Source organism: Ranitomeya imitator, chromosome 3 (assembly GCF_032444005.1).
Source record: "Ranitomeya imitator isolate aRanImi1 chromosome 3, aRanImi1.pri, whole genome shotgun sequence".
NCBI lineage: Eukaryota > Metazoa > Chordata > Amphibia > Anura > Dendrobatidae > Ranitomeya > Ranitomeya imitator.
This window is the reverse complement of record NC_091284.1, coordinates 711,524,360-711,542,837: the sequence shown is the minus strand read 5'-3', so window position 1 is coordinate 711,542,837 and position 18,478 is coordinate 711,524,360.

Genomic DNA, 18,478 nt, shown 5'->3' with positions numbered 1-18,478 from the left:
TAGTATATAGCATAGAGATGTAGTATTTAACAGAGCCCACGCAGTATGTAACACATTCCACGTAGTATATAGCAATGTGGGTACTATATGCGTGGTTAAAAAAGACTTAAAATAAAAAATAAACATATACTCACCTTCCGAGGGCCCCTTGTAGTCCTGGCGCCTGTGTGCGGTGCACGCGGTAGCTTCCAGTCCCAGGGTTGGTATGAGCGCAGGACCTGTGATGACGTTGCGGTCACATGACTGTGACATCATGGCAGGTCCTTCTCGCATAGCATCCTTGGCACCGGAACCTGCCGCTTGCACTGCCGAGGACAGCGCGCGACCTCGGAGGGTGAGAATAACCTTTTTTTCTATTATTATTATTTTTAACATTAGATCGTTTTACTATTGATGCTGCATATGCAGCATCAATAGTAAAAAGTTGGTCACACAGGGTTAATAGCAGCGTTAATGGAGTGCGTTACACTGCGGTCCGTTAACACTGGCATTAACCCTGTGTGAGCGCTCAGCGCTGACTGCAGGGCAGTAAAGCAGCGGCCATTTCGCTGCCAGACTCTGGCCGTCACTGATTGGTTGTGGCAATGGTCATGGGCGTTTTGCCACGACCAATCAGCGACTTGGATTTCCATGACAGACAGAGGTCGCGACCAATGAATATCCATGACAGACAGACAGACAGAAAGACAGACAGACGGAAGTGACCCTTAGACAATTATATAGTAGATACAACTATAGAATTAGCAATGGATAGGTGTCTTATAGATGCCTCTCCATTACTAAGCCGTGGGCTTGATGTCACCTGAACATACAGAGGTGACATCAACCCAGCAAATATGAACCCCACTTGCCACCGCTACAGGCCAGTGGGAAGAGCCGGGCAAAGAGCCAGAATTCGCACATCTAATAGATGTGCCTTTTCTAGGCAGCTGCGGGCTGCTATTTTTAGGCTGGGGGATCCTATATCAATGGCCCCTTACCAGCCTGAGAATACCAGCCTCCAGCTGTTGGGGGGGGACCCCACACCGTTTTTTAAATTATTTATTTAAATAATTAAAAATAAGGCGTGGGGACCCCTCTATTCTTGATAACCAGTGTAGGGATTCGGACAGAAATCCGAGAGTGGACCCTCTGGGTCGTGACTCTAGAGCCCCCGGGGTCGAGCGGACCAGATGGAATCACCCCCTATACAGGAAGTGTTAGGAGCAGGACCTCGGGGGAATGGAGACACAACAGCTAGAGCCAAAGGGACGACCCAAGAGAAAGAAGGAGACCACAGAGCTATTGGAATGGCGGGGAACAATAGGAAAACAGGACTTAACTGATAATGACAGGAACACGAGACGATGCAGGACACGGCAGGAACACAGGACTTGGCAGGAGACGGCAGGAACACGGAACTAGGCAGGACACAGCAGGAACACGGAACTTGGCAGGACACAGCAGGAACACGGAACTTGGCAGGACACAGCAGGAACACGGAACTTGGCAGGACACAGCAGGAACACAGGACTAGGCAGGAGACGGCAGGAACACGGAACTTGGCAGGACACAGCAGGAACACGGAACTTGGCAGGACACAGCAGGAACACGGAACTTGGCAGGACACAGCAGGAACACGGGACTAGGCAGGACACAACACTGAGACAAAGAGAGAACTAAGCAGGGAAAAGATACGAATACTGGGGAGCCTAGGGCATAGGGACACTGACGGCAGACAGTGCACCTACAAAGCAAAGGCGTCTTGCCTGGAAAGACGCCGGGACGAAATACCTGATGGGCGCCGCCATGTTGGGGCGGAGCCATCGGGTCGCGACCTCCCAGAGGGCTCAGCGACGGAGGAGACGCGACCGCGCATGCGCAGAGAGACCGGACGCCGTGAGCCGGCGAAGGAGGAGGCAGAGCGGCGAGGGACAGGATCGAGAGTGCGCCGAGGGATGGAAGAAGCCGGGTAAGTATGTGCAGCGGACGTGACAACCAGCCTCGCTGAAGCTGGCAGCTGAGGGTTGCAGCCCCCAGCTGTGAGTTTTGCCTGGATTCAGAAATACAGGGGAACCCATGCCGTTTTTTTCATTTATTTGTTTATAGCATAGGAGCCAGCTGATGAACACTCCCATCAGCCGCTTCTGTTCTCGCTGTTATTAGCAGAAGCAGGTGTAGGCTGATAGGAGTAATAGTCCCAAAAGCCGGCGCCTGCTGTCATTGTTCTCACTTGAACTCTAATCATTCTCCCTTGTTCGTGCTGATCGCCTGCACAGCAGAGTGATGAGAGCCGTTTTCAGCACCTGGCACCAGAGAACAGCGCTTACTGCTTCCCTGGTGCCCGCTGTGTGGTTCTGATGGGGCACACGCGGTTGCCACATGTGTGCCGCAAGTATTACACACACGGATACTGACATCTCCGGTACCGTTTTGATGTTAGCGCGAGCGCCATGGGAAAATTTCTAATGGCGCTCATGCTAATGTCAGATAGGTGAAATTAGTTTATTGGCTGTGAACTTCAAGGACCTTTCTGAAGGCACTGGGAGTGTGAGAACTTTCTCACGCTCGCGGTGATGTCAGACTGGTCCTATGAGTTCACCGCGAGATACTGGGCAGCAGTAGTAGATGCTGCTCAGTGTCTCTGCTAGAATGCAGCCTGCCATCTAGCTGTAGCAGAGCTAGACCCATCGCAAAATAAATGGATTATCTTCTCAGCAGAAAGGTGAGGAATATTGTTTTTTATTTTAACTCTTTGCAGAAGACAATGACGTCGGTGGAAAGGGTGAGGTCATAAGTATGGTTTAATTAAGGAGATTAAGGTTAATTAAAGGCATCTGTGTCATTCTTTCAATTAAATAACTTTTTATCTGGGTGTGTGTGTGTGTTTTTATAAGATATGACTATGGGGTTAGTAGTGGGGTGTCTTATTGACACCTCTTCATTACTAACCTTGGGACTTGCTGTCACTTGGCAATACAAAGGTGAAATCAACCCCCCCCCCCCAACTATCACCTCACTTGCTCCCGCTACAGGGCAAGTGGGAAGAGTGAGCCTAAGTGCCAGAATTGGTGCACCTTATAGATGCGCTTTTTCTGGGGTGCCTGAGAGCTGGGGCAGGTCTCTGACAGTGAAAACGATCTACCGACGGTAGCATTACCGCTGATCAGAAGCGCTGCCCTGGTGTTTCCCACACTGTTACACAGTGTGGGAAACACCGGCTTTTGTCTTGTGCATGTTCGGCTATATTTGGTGATTAAAACGATGATTAAATCAGCGAATATTGCAAATCCGGTGATCGTGAACAGAACCCAATATTGAATATTCGCTCATTTCTAATAACAACCAAAAGTATTACCGCGTGGGCTGATTTCTGAATGGGCATGCATGGCACCTTTACACTGACAGTGACACACAAAGAGGCCTCATACTAGATATGGATGCAGGTTCCAGCTATGGATCTGGTGGATATGCAATAAATGCTCGAGCTAGAAATAGCCCGTAAAGAGCACCGATTATACTATTAAAATGTTAGAATTAGTATAGGGGATGGGTGATACTTTTGCCTTAACAAATTATTTTAGAACAAGCAATTTCAAAATGAAGGTTTATAGGGTAAAAACAAAGTGGTTTTCAAAATTTGAGGATGCTTTGCATGTGAAGTTATTTGAATTATATTATTTGCGCACTTAAGTATAATTGCTTTTGGTTTGAGGACACTTATTTCTTGCAATTAATTAGTTCAGCTGTGGGTTCAAATTATACAAATACACTCCTTACCGTTTATAAGTTTGCGGAAATGCTGATATATAAGTTTAACCCCTTAATTACCAGAGGTCTTATTGGTTTTGCATTTTTATTTTTTTTTCCCTTTCTTCCCAAAGCCATAACTTTTTATTTTTTGGTCAAAATGAACATGTGAGGGCTTGTTTTTTTGGGGGACTTATTGTACTTTTGAACAACACCATTGCTTTTAACATATCGTGTACTGGTAAAGGGGAAAAAATTCAAAGTGCGTGAAATTGCAAAAAATGTGCAATCCCACATTTTTTTTGTTTTGCTTTTTTACTATGTTCACTAAATGCTAAAACTGACCTGCCATTATGATTCTCCAGGTCATTACAAGTTCATACATGTAGAAAAGCCGCGGAGACACCATCACGTGTTTCTCAATGCAAGCAATAAATAGCCAGGTCTTTCACCGGGAAGGAACAACCACGGGAAGGGCAGCATCCAAAAGGAAAACCACCTATACCAAAACATGGTATCCATCCACAGACAGCTGTTTCGGGATATTTGCCCCTCATCAGTATGGAGTAGGAAACTGGCTATTATTGCTTGCGTTGAGAAACACGTGATGGTGTCTCCGCGGCTTTTCTACATGCATTTGCATATTTCCCATAAAGGGATGGGGGCAGTGTTCTGGATCACTGCGTTGAGAAACACGTGATGGTGTCTCTGCGGTGTTGGATGTTTTGATCTCCCCGAGGTCATTCATCCTTATGTTTATATTACAAGTTCATAGACACCAAACATGTCTAGGTTTTTTTTTTATCTAAGTGGTGAAAAAAAAATCCAAACTTTGTTAAAAAAAAAATTGCGCCATTTTTCGATACCTATAGTGTCTACATTTTCCATGCTCTGGGGTCGGGTGAGGGCTTATTTTTTTGTGCACCGAGCTGACGTTTTTAATGATACATTTTGGTGCAGATATGTTCTTTTGATCGCTTGTTATTGCCTTTTAATGCAATGTCGCGGCAATCAAAAAAAGTAATTCAGGTGTTTGGACTTTTTCTCTCGCTACGCTGTTTAGCGATCAAGTTAATCCTTTTTTTATTGATAGATCAGGCGATTCTGAACACGGTGATACCAAATATGTGTATGTTTGATTTTTATTTTTTATTGTTTTATTTTGAATGGAGCGAAAGGGGGGTAACATAGTAACATAGTAACATAGTTAGTAAGGCCGAAAAAAGACATTTGTCCATCCAGTTCAGCCTATATTCCATCATAATAATTCCCCAGATCTACGTCCTTCTACAGAACCTAATAATTGTATGATACAATATTGTTCTGCTCCAGGAAGACATCCAGGCCTCTCTTGAACCCCTCGACTGAGTTCGCCATCACCACCTCCTCAGGCAAGCAATTCCAGATTCTCACTGCCCTAACAGTAAAGAATCCTCTTCTATGTTGGTGGAAAAACCTTCTCTCCTGCAGACGCAAAGAATGCCCCCTTGTGCCCGTCACCTTCCTTGGTATAAACAGATCCTCAGGGAGATATTTGTATTGTCCCCTTATATACTTATACATGGTTATTAGATCGCCCCTCAGTCGTCTTTTTTCTAGACTAAATAATCCTAATTTCGCTAATCTATCTGGGTATTGTAGTTCTCCCATCCCCTTTATTAATTTTGTTGCCCTCCTTTGTACTCTCTCTAGTTCCATTATATCCTTCCTGAGCACCGGTGCCCAAAACTGGACACAGTACTCCATGTGCGGTCTAACTAGGGATTTGTACAGAGGCAGTATAATGCTCTCGCTGCCTGGCACCGGCTGCTCCAGGTAAGTTTATCATTAACTAGGATCCCCAAGTCCTTCTCCCTGTCAGATTTACCCAGTGGTTTCCCGTTCAGTGTGTAATGGTGATATTGATTCCTTCTTCCCATGTGTATAACTTTACATTTATCATTGTTAAACCTCATCTGCCACCTTTCAGCCCAAGTTTCCAACTTGGGGTGATTTGAAATTTTTTTTTTTTTAGTTTTTTATACTTTTAAAACATTTTTTTCTACTTTTGGCATGCTTCAATAGTCTCCATGGGAGACTAGAAGCTGCCATAACCCAATCGGCTCTGCTAAATACAGTCAATGATCAGATCACCTGTATATAGCAGAATTATTCACTTGCTATGAGCACCGACCACCGGGCAGCGCTCATAGCAATCCGGCAGTGACAACCATAGAGGTCTGCAGGAGATCTCTGGTTGTCATGTCAACCCATTGGTGATCCACGATCACGTGACAGGGGTCCCCGATGGGCGGATTTCCGGTGCGATTGCCAGAAGCGCATGTTAACCCTAGAATGCGTGACCATAGAAATCTACACTATTACGTACCTGGGGCCTTTGAGGCCTGTTTTCAAATAACATGGAATAACTCAAAAAAATATTTTTTTCAAAGTTATTTGAAAGTAAGCATGCATTCCCACTAGCTCTGGGGTCCGCCTGGACGGGATTTCGTAATGGATCTGACCTCCTGGTGACCCCGGCTAAGGCTGGTAGAACGCGTACCTGGGGCCTCGCAGGCCTGTCAGGTTACTTTTTTATTATTTTCTGTAAAACTACTTTAGTTACAATTTTGAAACTCTAGGTATTCCTCAGCTATATAGTTGTTAGTAATTTCCAGTTGTTTGTATATTTTTATGTTATAGGCATTTCGTATAGCAACGCTACGCAAGTAGAACAGAAACGCTCCGATTTTCTTTCTTTCTTTGCTGGACAAATATAGCAGTGCTTTCTTTTTTTTTCTCTTTGCTCTGGCTGTTCCTGAAAGCATATTCCACATCGGATCATTGCCTCTGTAATTTGCCTTACATAGTAACATAGTAACATAGTTAGTAAGGCCGAAAAAAGACATTTGTCCATCCAGTTCAGCCTATATTCCATCATAATAAATCCCCAGATCTACGTCCTTCTACAGAACCTAATAATTGTATGATACAATATTGTTCTGCTCCAGGAAGACATCCAGGCCTCTCTTGAACCCCTCGACTGAGTTCGCCATCACCACCTCGTCAGGCAAGCAATTCCAGATTCTCACTGCCCTAACAGTAAAGAATCCTCTTCTATGTTGGTGGAAAAACCTTCTCTCCTCCAGACGCAAAGAATGCCCCCTTGTGCCCGTCACCTTCCTTGGTATAAACAGATCCTCAGCGAGATATTTGTATTGTCCCCTTATATACTTATACATGGTTATTAGATCGCCCCTCAGTCGTCTTTTTTCTAGACTAAATAATCCTAATTTCGCTAATCTATCTGGGTATTGTAGTTCTCCCAACCCCTTTATTAATTTTGTTGCCCTCCTTTGTACTCTCTCTAGTTCCATTATATCCTTCCTGAGCACCGGTGCCCAAAACTGGACACAGTACTCCATGTGCGGTCTAACTAGGGATTTGTACAGAGGCAGTATAATGCTCTCATCATGTGTATCCAGACCTCTTTTAATGCACCACATGATCCTGTTTGCCTTGGCAGCTGCTGCCTGGCACTGGCTGCTCCAGGTAAGTTTATCATTAACTAGGATCCCCAAGTCCTTCTCCCTGTCAGATTTACCCAGTGGTTTCCCATTCAGTGTGTAATGGTGATATTGATTCCTTCTTCCCATGTGTATAACCTTACATTTATCATTGTTAAACCTCATCTGCCACCTTTCAGCCCAAGTTTCCAACTTATCCAGATCCATCTGTAGCAGAATACTATCTTCTCTTGTATTAACTGCTTTACATAGTTTTGTATCATCTGCAAATATCAATATTTTACTGTGTAAACCTTCTACCAGATCATTAATGAATATGTTGAAGAGAACAGGTCCCAATACTGACCCCTGCGGTACCCCACTGGTCACAGCGACCCAGTTAGAAACTATACCATTTATAACCACCCTCTGCTTTCTATCACTAAGCCAGTTACTAACCCATTTACACACATTTTCCCCCAGACCAAGCATTCTCATTTTGTGTACCAACCTCTTGTGCGGCACGGTATCAAACGCTTTGGAAAAATCGAGATATACCACGTCCAATGACTCACCGTGGTCCAGTCTATAGCTTACCTCTTCATAAAAACTGATTAGATTGGTTTGACAGGAGCGATTTCTCATAAACCCATGCTGATATGGAGTTAAACAGTTATTCTCATTGAGATAATCCAGAATAACATCCCTCAGAAACCCTTCAAATATTTTACCAACAATAGAGGTTAGACTTACTGGCCTATAATTTCCAGGTTCACTTTTAGAGCCCTTTTTGAATATTGGCACCACATTTGCTATGCGCCAGTCCTGCGGAACAGACCCTGTTGCTATAGAGTCACTAAAAATAAGAAATAATGGTTTATCTATTACATTACTTAGTTCTCTTAGTACTCGTGGGTGTATGCCATCCGGACCCGGAGATTTATCTATTTTAATCTTATTTAGCCGGTTTCGCACCTCTTCTTGGGTTAGATTGGTGACCCTTAATATAGGGTTTTCATTGTTTCTTGGGATTTCACCTAGCATTTTATTTTCCACCGTGAATACCGTGGAGAAGAAGGTGTTTAATATGTTAGCTTTTTCCTCGTCATCTACAACCATTCTTTCCTCACTATTTTTTAAGGGGCCTACATTTTCAGTTTTTATTCTTTTACTATTGATATAGTTGAAGAACAGTTTGGGATTAGTTTTACTCTCCTTAGCAATGTGCTTCTCTGTTTCCTTTTTGGCAGCTTTAATTAGTTTTTTAGATAAAGTATTTTTCTCCCTATAGTTTTTTAGAGCTTCAATGGTGCCATCCTGCTTTAGTAGTGCAAATGCTTTCTTTTTACTGTTAATTGCCTGTCTTACTTCTTTGTTTAGCCACATTGGGTTTTTCCTATTTCTAGTCTTTTTATTCCCACAAGGTATAAACCGCTTACACTGCCTATTTAGGATGTTCTTAAACATTTCCCATTTATTATCTGTATTCTCATTTCTGAGGATATTGTCCCAGTCTACCAGATTAAGGGCATCTCTAAGCTGTTCAAACTTTGCCTTCCTAAAGTTCAATGTTTTTGTGACTCCCTGACAAGTCCCCCTAGTGAAAGACAGGTGAAACTGCACAATATTGTGGTCGCTATTTCCTAAATGCCCAACCACCTGCAGATTTGTTATTCTGTCAGGTCTATTAGATAGTATTAGGTCTAAAAGTGCCGCTCCTCTGGTTGGATTCTGCACCAATTGTGAAAGATAATTTTTCTTGGTTATTAGCAGAAACCTGTTGCCTTTATGGGTTTCACAGGTTTCTGTTTCCCAGTTAATATCCGGGTAGTTAAAGTCCCCCATAACCAGGACCTCATTATGGGTTGCAGCTTCATCTATCTGCTTTAGAAGTAGACTTTCCATGGTTTCTGTTATATTTGGGGGTTTGTAACAGACCCCAATGAGAATTTTGTTACCATTTTTCCCTCCATGAATTTCGACCCATATGGACTCGACATCCTCATTCCCTTCGCTAATATCCTCCCTTAAAGTGGACTTTAGACAAGACTTTACATAGAGACAAACCCCTCCTCCTCTCCGATTTTTACGATCCTTTCTAAACAGACTGTAACCCTGTAAGTTAACTGCCCAGTCATAGCTTTCATCTAACCATGTCTCGGTTATTCCCACTATGTCAAAGTTACCTGTAGATATTTCTGCTTCTAGTTCTTCCATCTTGTTTGTCAGGCTTCTGGCGTTTGCGAGCATGCAGTTTAGAGGATTTTGTTTTGTTCCAATCTCCTCACTGTGGATTGTTTTAGAAATGTTCTTACCTCCCTTCTGAGTATGTTTTCCTGGGTCGTCTTTGTTCGAGTCTAATGTTTTTCTTCCCGTCCCCTCTTCTTCTAGTTTAACGCCCTCCTGATGAGTGTAGCGAGTCTTCTGGCGAATGTGTGTTTCCCAGGTTTGTTGAGGTGTAGTCCGTCTCTGGCGAGGAGTCCATCATACCAGTAATTCACACCGTGGTCCAGGAATCCAAATCCTTGTTGTCTGCACCATCGTCTTAGCCAGTTGTTTGCATCAAGGATCCTGTTCCATCTCCTGGTGCCATGCCCGTCTACTGGAAGGATAGAAGAAAAAACTACCTGTGCATCCAGTTCCTTTACTTTCTTCCCCAACTCTTCAAAGTCCTTGCAGATTGTCGGTAGGTCCTTCCTTGCCGTGTCATTGGTGCCAACATGTATCAGAAGAAATGGGTGGACGTCCTTGGAGCTGAAGAGCTTTGGTATCCTATCGGTCACATCCTTGATCATCGCACCTGGAAGGCAGCATACTTCTCTTGCAGTTATGTCCGGTCTGCAGATGGCTGCTTCGGTGCCTCTCAGTAGTGAGTCTCCCACCACCACCACTCTTCGTTGCTTCTTGGCTGTACTTTTTGCTGTCACTTGTTGCTGTGTGCCCTTTTCTTTTTTGCTTGCTGGTATTGCTTCATTCTTAGGTGTGCCATCTTCATCCTCTACAAAGATTTGATATCGGTTCTTCAGTTGTGTGGTTGGTGATTTCTCCATGGTCTTCTTGCTTCTTGATAAGCATTTTGTGCTGCTTCTCTCTAGCATAGTAGGCATCAAAAGTTCATAACAAAGTTCTGTCAAAAATAGACATCTCTTGTCATTCCTGTTGGCATGGAATTCTGGATTAGTTTGACAATAAACAATATAGCTATTGAGGGATGACACATCAAGGATATTGGAAAAAAGGGCAACAGGCCAACGTTTAGTCTGCCTTTTACACGAATATTCAGTAATCATTTCGTCCATCTTGTCGACACCTCCTTTTGTCTTATTATAATGAAGTATAATTTCAGGTTTTTGTTTCCTGTCATTGGTGTCAATACTTTCATCGTGATGCATTGTGCTCAGTAATATCACAGATTTTTCTTTCTTGGCTTTATAGGACACCATTGTTGCCTCATTGCAGAAACCGAATACACTCTCATAGATTGGTCGCTGTGCATTGTGCTTCATTATTGGTGGAATTTCGCGGCGGTTTGGTCTCATTGTACCAACAAGTGTTAGTTGTTTCTGAAGCAAAAAATTGGGCAGTTCTAAATTAGTAAAATAATTATCCATAGTGATATTTTTTCCAGAATGGAAAATTGGTAAAGCTAGTGTTTTCACTATGTTGGAACATAGATCTTTCTGGACTGGAGCATCAGCTTCTTTTCCACAGTAAATCATGCCATTCATCCCATAATAAGTTGCTGAATCGCACATCCAGAAAATTTTTATGCCGTATTTAGCTGGCTTACTGGGCATATATTGGATAAATTTGCAACGTCCCCTAAAGGCAAGAAGTTGTTCGTCCACTGTCACATATTCGTTAGAATTGTAAAGTTTGTAACAGTTCTTGATGAAAAGATTCCATATATAGCTAATAGGCGCTAATTTATCGGTTGCCAACCTCACAGGCCGAGTTCTCTTTTCATCAAAACGAATGCATCTCCGAATAGCCTCAAATCTATCTACGGACATAGTGGCTTTGTAATGTGGATCTGCAAATGGGTTCAGAAATAACTCTCTGATTGGCACATCATATGATTTAGTCGACCCTGCCAGAAGAGTAAGGCCAATATAGGCATATAGTTCCTCTTTAGTTAAATTTTTCCAAGTTTTTTTTTTTTCCGAAGCAATACGTTTACCTTCCACATTCGTACACAAAACTACCTCATCTGCAATATCATCTGAAACAAATTTACTGAAAACATCTTTTTTGGACATGAATTGGGAAATTCCGACAGCTCCTTGAGGAACTCTAATAATGTTATGTGATGGGGTGCGTGCATGAGCCACAGCAGTGCTGTTCCAAAAAACATTTGTTTTAGATGCTCTACTTGCACATTCTGCTGGATCCATTACTTCTTCATCATCTGAGGAATCGCTGGACGATGAAGTTGATACATTAGCTGGTGGAATATACTCTTCATCCGACAAAGAAATGTCATTGTCTTCATCACTATTGAAAATAATCGCCTCAATTTCTTGGACAGTCAATCCCCTTGATGTAGACTGTGCCATTGTAATCTTAGATGTGAGTAAACTAAAATGAAAAGTAAAAAATAAAGATTACAATCAGGCTTGTGCACTATACACTGTGTGTGCTAAGACTTTGTTAGTGTTTGTGTGCTTAGGGTAAAGTACAGGCCCCCTACTCTTACCTTCAACAGATCACTTTCTTGTAAGTGCAGTAGAAGCCTCTGGTTTTGGAGCTCAGAAAGGTTGTTTGTTACAGACCAAAGAAAGCTGACTTCTTCCTCCAAAGTCTCTCCAGCAACTAGGATTTAGGACTAAAGGACCTGTACTGACATCATAATCACGTTACTTTGTGAGGGGAAACTCCCTTCCAGGATCACATTACCATGTCAGGCAGAATCCACACTCTTCCCAGCAACAGCCAACGACCAATAGTCATAAAGACTGAGTCATAAGTTCTTCCCCAACAACAGTACAGACAAAAAGACTGAGGAGTACATGTAAACCAAAGCAGGCCTCAAAGGCCCCAGGTACGTGAATCTGGGGTAGTCACAAAAAAAGCGTTGCTATACGAGATGCCTATAACATAAAAATATATGAACAACTGGATATTACTAACAACTATATACCTGAGGATTACCTTGAGTTTCAAAATTCTAACTAATGTAGTTTTACAGATAATAGAAAACAAGTAACCTAGCAGGCCTGCGAGGCCCCAAGTACGCGTTCTAGAGTTAAATGCTGCTATTAGAATTTGACAGCGGGATTTAACGTGTTAATAGCCGCGGGTGGATCGCGATTCCACCCGCGGCTGTTTTTGGGCACATGTCAGCTGTTCAAAACAGCTGACATATGCCAGGAAAGATGTGGGCTCACAGCCAGAACCCATATGAAAGATAGGGAATCCGACATCGGCGTACATTTACGCCCGATGTCGGAAAGGGGTTAAGGGTAGGTGTAGATGGCCATATTACACAGGTATGCAAAATTTGGGTTTATGAAAATTGTTTCAAATTTAATAACTATTTTTGTATGCTTTGGTTAAAAAAGATACCTCTATTTTTAACCATCACGTATGAATTTTGCACAAAACACATATGAAATTACATACAAGCGATATGAACAAGAAATGTCTCTGCAACTATGTTAAGTCCAGGTTGCAAAGATGTTCTCATTGGCCAACTTCTTTGGCTCCAGTGATGAGACCTATCCCATCTGACCCATTCACACAAAAAGTATGGGTACTTCGTGTATCCTCCTTGCTGCCCAAGGAGCAAAGAAAGAACTTTCAGACCACATAGTGAACTTCCTTGATACTCATAGTTAAGTTTCTTGAGAATAAAGTCTACATTTTACACTCAATGTTCAATTCTTCCAGCCCAGCTTAAAAACATCACTGCTAGAGATGAGCGAACCTGAACTGTAAAGTTTGGGGTTTGTACCGTACACAGTGTCTGGTGCTGAACTCCGAACACGGACTTGTCCCAGAAGTCTGTTTTACTGTTTGGAGCACTCTCTCAGGTTCCTTTCCTTTCGTCTAGAGCAGTGTTTTTCAACCAGTGTGCCGCGGCACACTAGTGTGCCGCGACACATGGTCAGGTGTGCCGCGGGGAACGGGAGTCAGCTGTTCTCTGTGCCGACTGTCAAGCTGACAGCCGGCACAGAGAAGCTGCAGCGCGCCGGCTCCCGGAGATCAATTGTACTCGCAGACATCTACCAGCTGCGAGTACAATTGAGGCTCTGACCGCTGGGTCAGAGCGACGCCAGCAGCGTGATCAAGTCATGTGATCACGCTGCTGACGTCACTATCCGGCGCGCAGGAGACAGAAGACACTTGGTGGTAAGCGCTCCTGTGCTGTGGAGCTGAAGACACCGAAGATTCAGCATGGGGTGGGTTTATGGGGAGTATGTGGGGGGATTTATTAAGTGTGTGGGGGGATTTATTAAGTGTGTGGGGGGATTTATTAAGTGTGTGGGGGGGATTTATTAAGTGTGGGGGGATTTATTCAGTGTGTGGGGGGGATTTATTCAGTGTGTGGGGGGATTTATTCAGTGTGTGGGGGGATTTATTAAGTGTGTGTGGGGGGGATTTATTCAGTGTGTTTGGGGGGATTTATTCAGTGTGTGGGGGGGATTTATTCAGTGTGTTTGGGGGGATTTATTAAGTGTGTGGGGGGATTTATTAAGTGTGTTTGGGGGGGATTTATTCAGTGTGTTTGGGGGGATTTATTCAGTGTGTGGGGGGGATTTATTCAGTGTGTGGGGGGGATTTATTCAGTGTGTGGGGGGGATTTATTCAGTGAGTGGGGGGATTTATTCAGTGTGTGGGGGGGATTTATTCAGTGTGTGGGGGGATTTATTTAGTGTGTGGGGGGGATTTATTCAGTGTGTGGGGGGGATTTATTCAGTGTGCGGGGGGGATTTATTCAGTGTGTACGTGGGGGGGCTGGAATTTATTTAGCATGTGTGGGGCAGGGTGCATTTATTCTGTGGAAGGGGATGGATTTATTCTATCGGAAGGGCAGTGGATATATTCTGTGGGGGTGAGTGGGGAGATGGGGGTGGACACAGTAGCGAGGGGAAAAATGTGTGCTGACAGTACTGGGAGCAACGGTGATGGGATGTGTGAGGACAGTATGGGAAGTCGGGGGAATGTGTGAGGGGGGAATGTGTGAGGAGGAAATACGGAGAGAGCAAAGGGGTATGTTAGCAGGGGGGGGATGTACAGGAGGAGGCTATTAGAAATGTGTGCAGACAGTATGGGGGGATGAAAGTGTGAGTGGACACATAATAGATACTGAGTAGTGTGAGGGTAACAGCCAGGAGGAGACAGTATGCCAAGTAGGAGGAGTGTAATGAAGGGGCACAGTAGAGAGACTGGGCTCTCTGAGGGACACAGTATGAGAAGGTAGTGTGAAGTATAGAAAAGAGAGAGAGGGTAGTGTGGATGGCATGTACCATAAGAGGGACAGTGAGGGTCATATTATGTGCTGGGAATAAAGTGAGGGGTAGGGTTGAGCGAAACGGGTCGTTCATTTTCAAAAGTCGCCGACTTTTGGCAAAGTCGGGTTTCATGAAACCCGATCCGACCCCTGTGCGGGGTCGGCCATGCGGTACGCGACTTTCGCGCCAAAGTCGCGTTTCAATGACGCGAAAAGCGCCATTTCTCAGCCAATGAAGGAAAACGCAGAGTGTGGGCAGCATGATGACATAGGTCCTGGTCCCCACCATCTTAGAGAAGGGCATTGCAGTGATTGGCTTGCTGTCCGCGGCGTCACAGGGGCTATAAAGGGGCGTTCCCGCCGACCGCCATGTTACTGCTGCTGATCTGAGCTTAGGGAGAGGTTGCTGCCGCTTCGTCAGAAGCAGGGATAGCGTTAGGCAGGGTCCATTAACCACCAAACCGCTTGTGCTGTAGTGATTTCCACTGCCCAACACCACCTTCGGTGTGCAGGGATAGTGGAAGCTACATTTTTTTTTTTCCTCAGCGCTGTAGCTCATTGGGCTGCCCTAGAAGGCTCCCTGATAGCTGCATTGCTGTGTGTACGCCGCTGTGCAAACCAACTGCTTTTTTCAAAGCACAAATCCTCTTGTTCCTTCCTTTCTGCACAGCTATCTTGTTTGTTTGTCCACACTTTTTATTTAATTTGTGCATCAGTCCACTCCTTATTGCTGCCTGCCATACCTGGCTGAGATTACTGCAGGGAGATAGTAATTGAAGGACAGTTCCTTTTTTTTTTTTTTTTTTTTTTTTTTTGTGGGAGATTAAGATTGGCATTTCTGCTAGAGTGCCATCCCTGTCTGTGTCATCTCTCACTCAGTGGGCCATAGAAAGCCTATTTATTTTTTTGCTTGATTTGGGTTCTAAAATCTACCTGAAAAAATCACTACATCAATCAGTGGGAAAAAAATATTGGCCTCAGGGCTTGTGTGCCACTCCTTACTCCTGTGTGTGCCATCTCTCACTCAGTGGGCCATAGAAAGCCTATTTATTTTTTTGCTTGATTTGGGTTCCAAAATCTACCTGAAAAAATCACAACATCAATCAGTGGGAGAAAAATATTGGCCTCAGGGCTTGTGTGCCACTCCTGACTCCTGTGTGTGCCATCTCTCACTCAGTGGGCCATAGAAAGCCTATTAATTTTTTTGCTTGATTTGGGTTCTAAATTCTACCTGAAAAAATCAATAAATCAATCAGTGGGAGATTAATATTGGCCTTTGGGCTTGTGTGCCAGTCCTAAGTGTGCCATCTCTCTCTCTCAGATAGTGGGCCATAGAAAGCCTATTTATTATTTTTTTTATTGGGTTTATAAATTTTCCCTGGAAAAAAAAAAAAAGTGGGAGATTAATATTGGCCTCTGGGCTTGTGTGCCAGTCCTGAGCGTGCCATCTCTCTCACAAATAGTGGGCCATAGAAAGCCTATTTATTTTTTGGGTTGATTTGGGTTCTAAATTCTACCTGAAAAAATCAATAAATCAATCAGTGGGAGATAAATATTGGCCTCTGGGCTTGTGTGCCACTCCTGACTCCTGTGTGCGTCATCTCTCACTCAGTGGGCCCTAGAAAGCCTATTTTTTGTTTTATTTGTTTTCTAAATTCTCCCTGAAAAAATCATTTTATTTTATTTGGTTTCTAAATTATTCCTGAAAAAATCATTTTTTTTGTATTTTTTTTTTCTAAAGTCTCCCTGAAAAAAAAAAAAAAAAATCAAATCAGTGGGAGATTAATATTGCCCTTTCTGCTTGTGTGCCAGTCTTGACTCCTGGGTGTGCCATCTCTCTCTCTCTCCAATTGTGGGCCATAGAAAGCCTATTTATTTTTTTGCTTGATTTGGGTTCCAAAATCTACCTGAAAAAATCACTAAATCAATCAGTGGGAGATAAATATTGGCCTCTGGGCTTGTGTGCCACTCCTGACTCCTGTGTGCGTCATCTCTCACTCAGTGGGCCCTAGAAAGCCTATTTTTTGTTTTATTTGTTTTCTAAATTCTCCCTGAAAAAATCATTTTATTTTATTTGGTTTCTAAATTATTCCTGAAAAAATCATTTTTTTTGTATTTTTTTTTTTCTAAAGTCTCCCTGAAAAAAAAAAAAAAATCAAATCAGTGGGAGATTAATATTGCCCTTTCTGCTTGTGTGCCAGTCTTGACTCCTGGGTGTGCCATCTCTCTCTCTCTCTCCAATTGTGGGCCATAGAAAGCCTATTTATTTTTTTGCTTGATTTGGGTTCCAAAATCTACCTGAAAAAATCACTAAATCAATCAGTGGGAGATAAATATTGGCCTCTGGGCTTGTGTGCCACTCCTGACTCCTGTGTGCGTCATCTCTCACTCAGTGGGCCATAGAAAGCCTATTTTTTTTTTTATTTGTTTTCTAAATTCTCCCTGAAACAATCATTTCATTTTATTTGGTTTATAAATTCTTCCTTAAAAAATCATTTTTTTTTATTTTTTTTTTTTTCTAAAGTCTCCCTGTTAAAAAAAAAAAAACAAATCAGTGGGAGATTAATATTTACATTTGCGCTTCAGTGACAGTCCTGCGTGTGTGGCATCTCTCTCATTTGTTGCCACCAACAACAGAGTGTGTAACATTGTGCCTGATTTTCGTTGTGGTCTCACCCATCTGTAAAGGGGTAGCTAAATCATACTGAAGTTATAGCTCACCGTGTAAGTTGTGTGACAGCAACAAATACCGTTAGTTTGGTAACGTTTTTAAAAAAATGAGGAAGTCTGGTGGAAGAGGTCGTGGCCGGGGGCGTTCATTGTCAGCTGGTAATGAGGGTAGTGGTAGTGGTGGAGCATCAGGTGGTCGTGGGAAAAAAAATATTGCACCTAAGTCTGGAGCTGTGGAGCCAGGTTCGTCGTCTGGCTACACAAGGCCTCGAACGCTCCCTTTTCTGGGAGTAGGAAAACCGCTTTTAAAGCCGGAGCAGCAAGAGCAAGTTTTGGCTTATCTTGCTGACTCAGCCTCTAGCTCTTTTGCCTCCTCTCGTGAAACTGGTAAAAGTAAAAGCAGCGCGTCGTTAGTGGATGTTCACGGTCAGGGACAAGTCGCTTCCTTGTCCTCTTCAGCAAAAACAACAACAGAGAAGAATGCAGCAGGCGACACAACGGGTTACTCCATGGAGCTCTTTACACATACCGTCCCTGGCTTAGAAAGTGAAGCAGTTAACAGTCCATGCCCATTACAAGTTGAATCTGACATGGAGTGCACTGATGCACAGCCACAGCCAGACTACTATGCTGGTCCTTTGACTCAGACCACAACATTGCCCTCGCAGGGTGCTGATCAAGAATCAGACCCTGATGAGACTATGTTGCCCCATCACGAACGCTATACCACCGACCGACACGGTGACACAGACGAAGTTGCACACGAGCTACAAGAAGAGGTAATAGATGACCCAGTTCTTGACCCCGATTGGCAGCCATTGGGGGAACAGGGTGTAGGCGGCAGCAGTTCTGAAGCGGAGGAGGAGGGGCCGCAGCAGGCATCAACATCGCAACAGGTTCCATCTGCCGGGCCCGTATCTTGCCCAAAACGCGTGGCAAAGTCAAAACCTGTTGGAGGACAGCGTGGCCATCCGGTTAAAGCTCAGTCTGCAATGCCTGAAAAGGTATCCGATGCTAGAAAGAGTGCAGTCTGGCATTTTTTTAAACAACATCCAATTGATCAGCGCAAAGTCATCTGTCAAAAATGTTCAACTACCTAAAGCAGAGGGCAGAATCTGAAAAGTCTCAATACAAGTTGCAT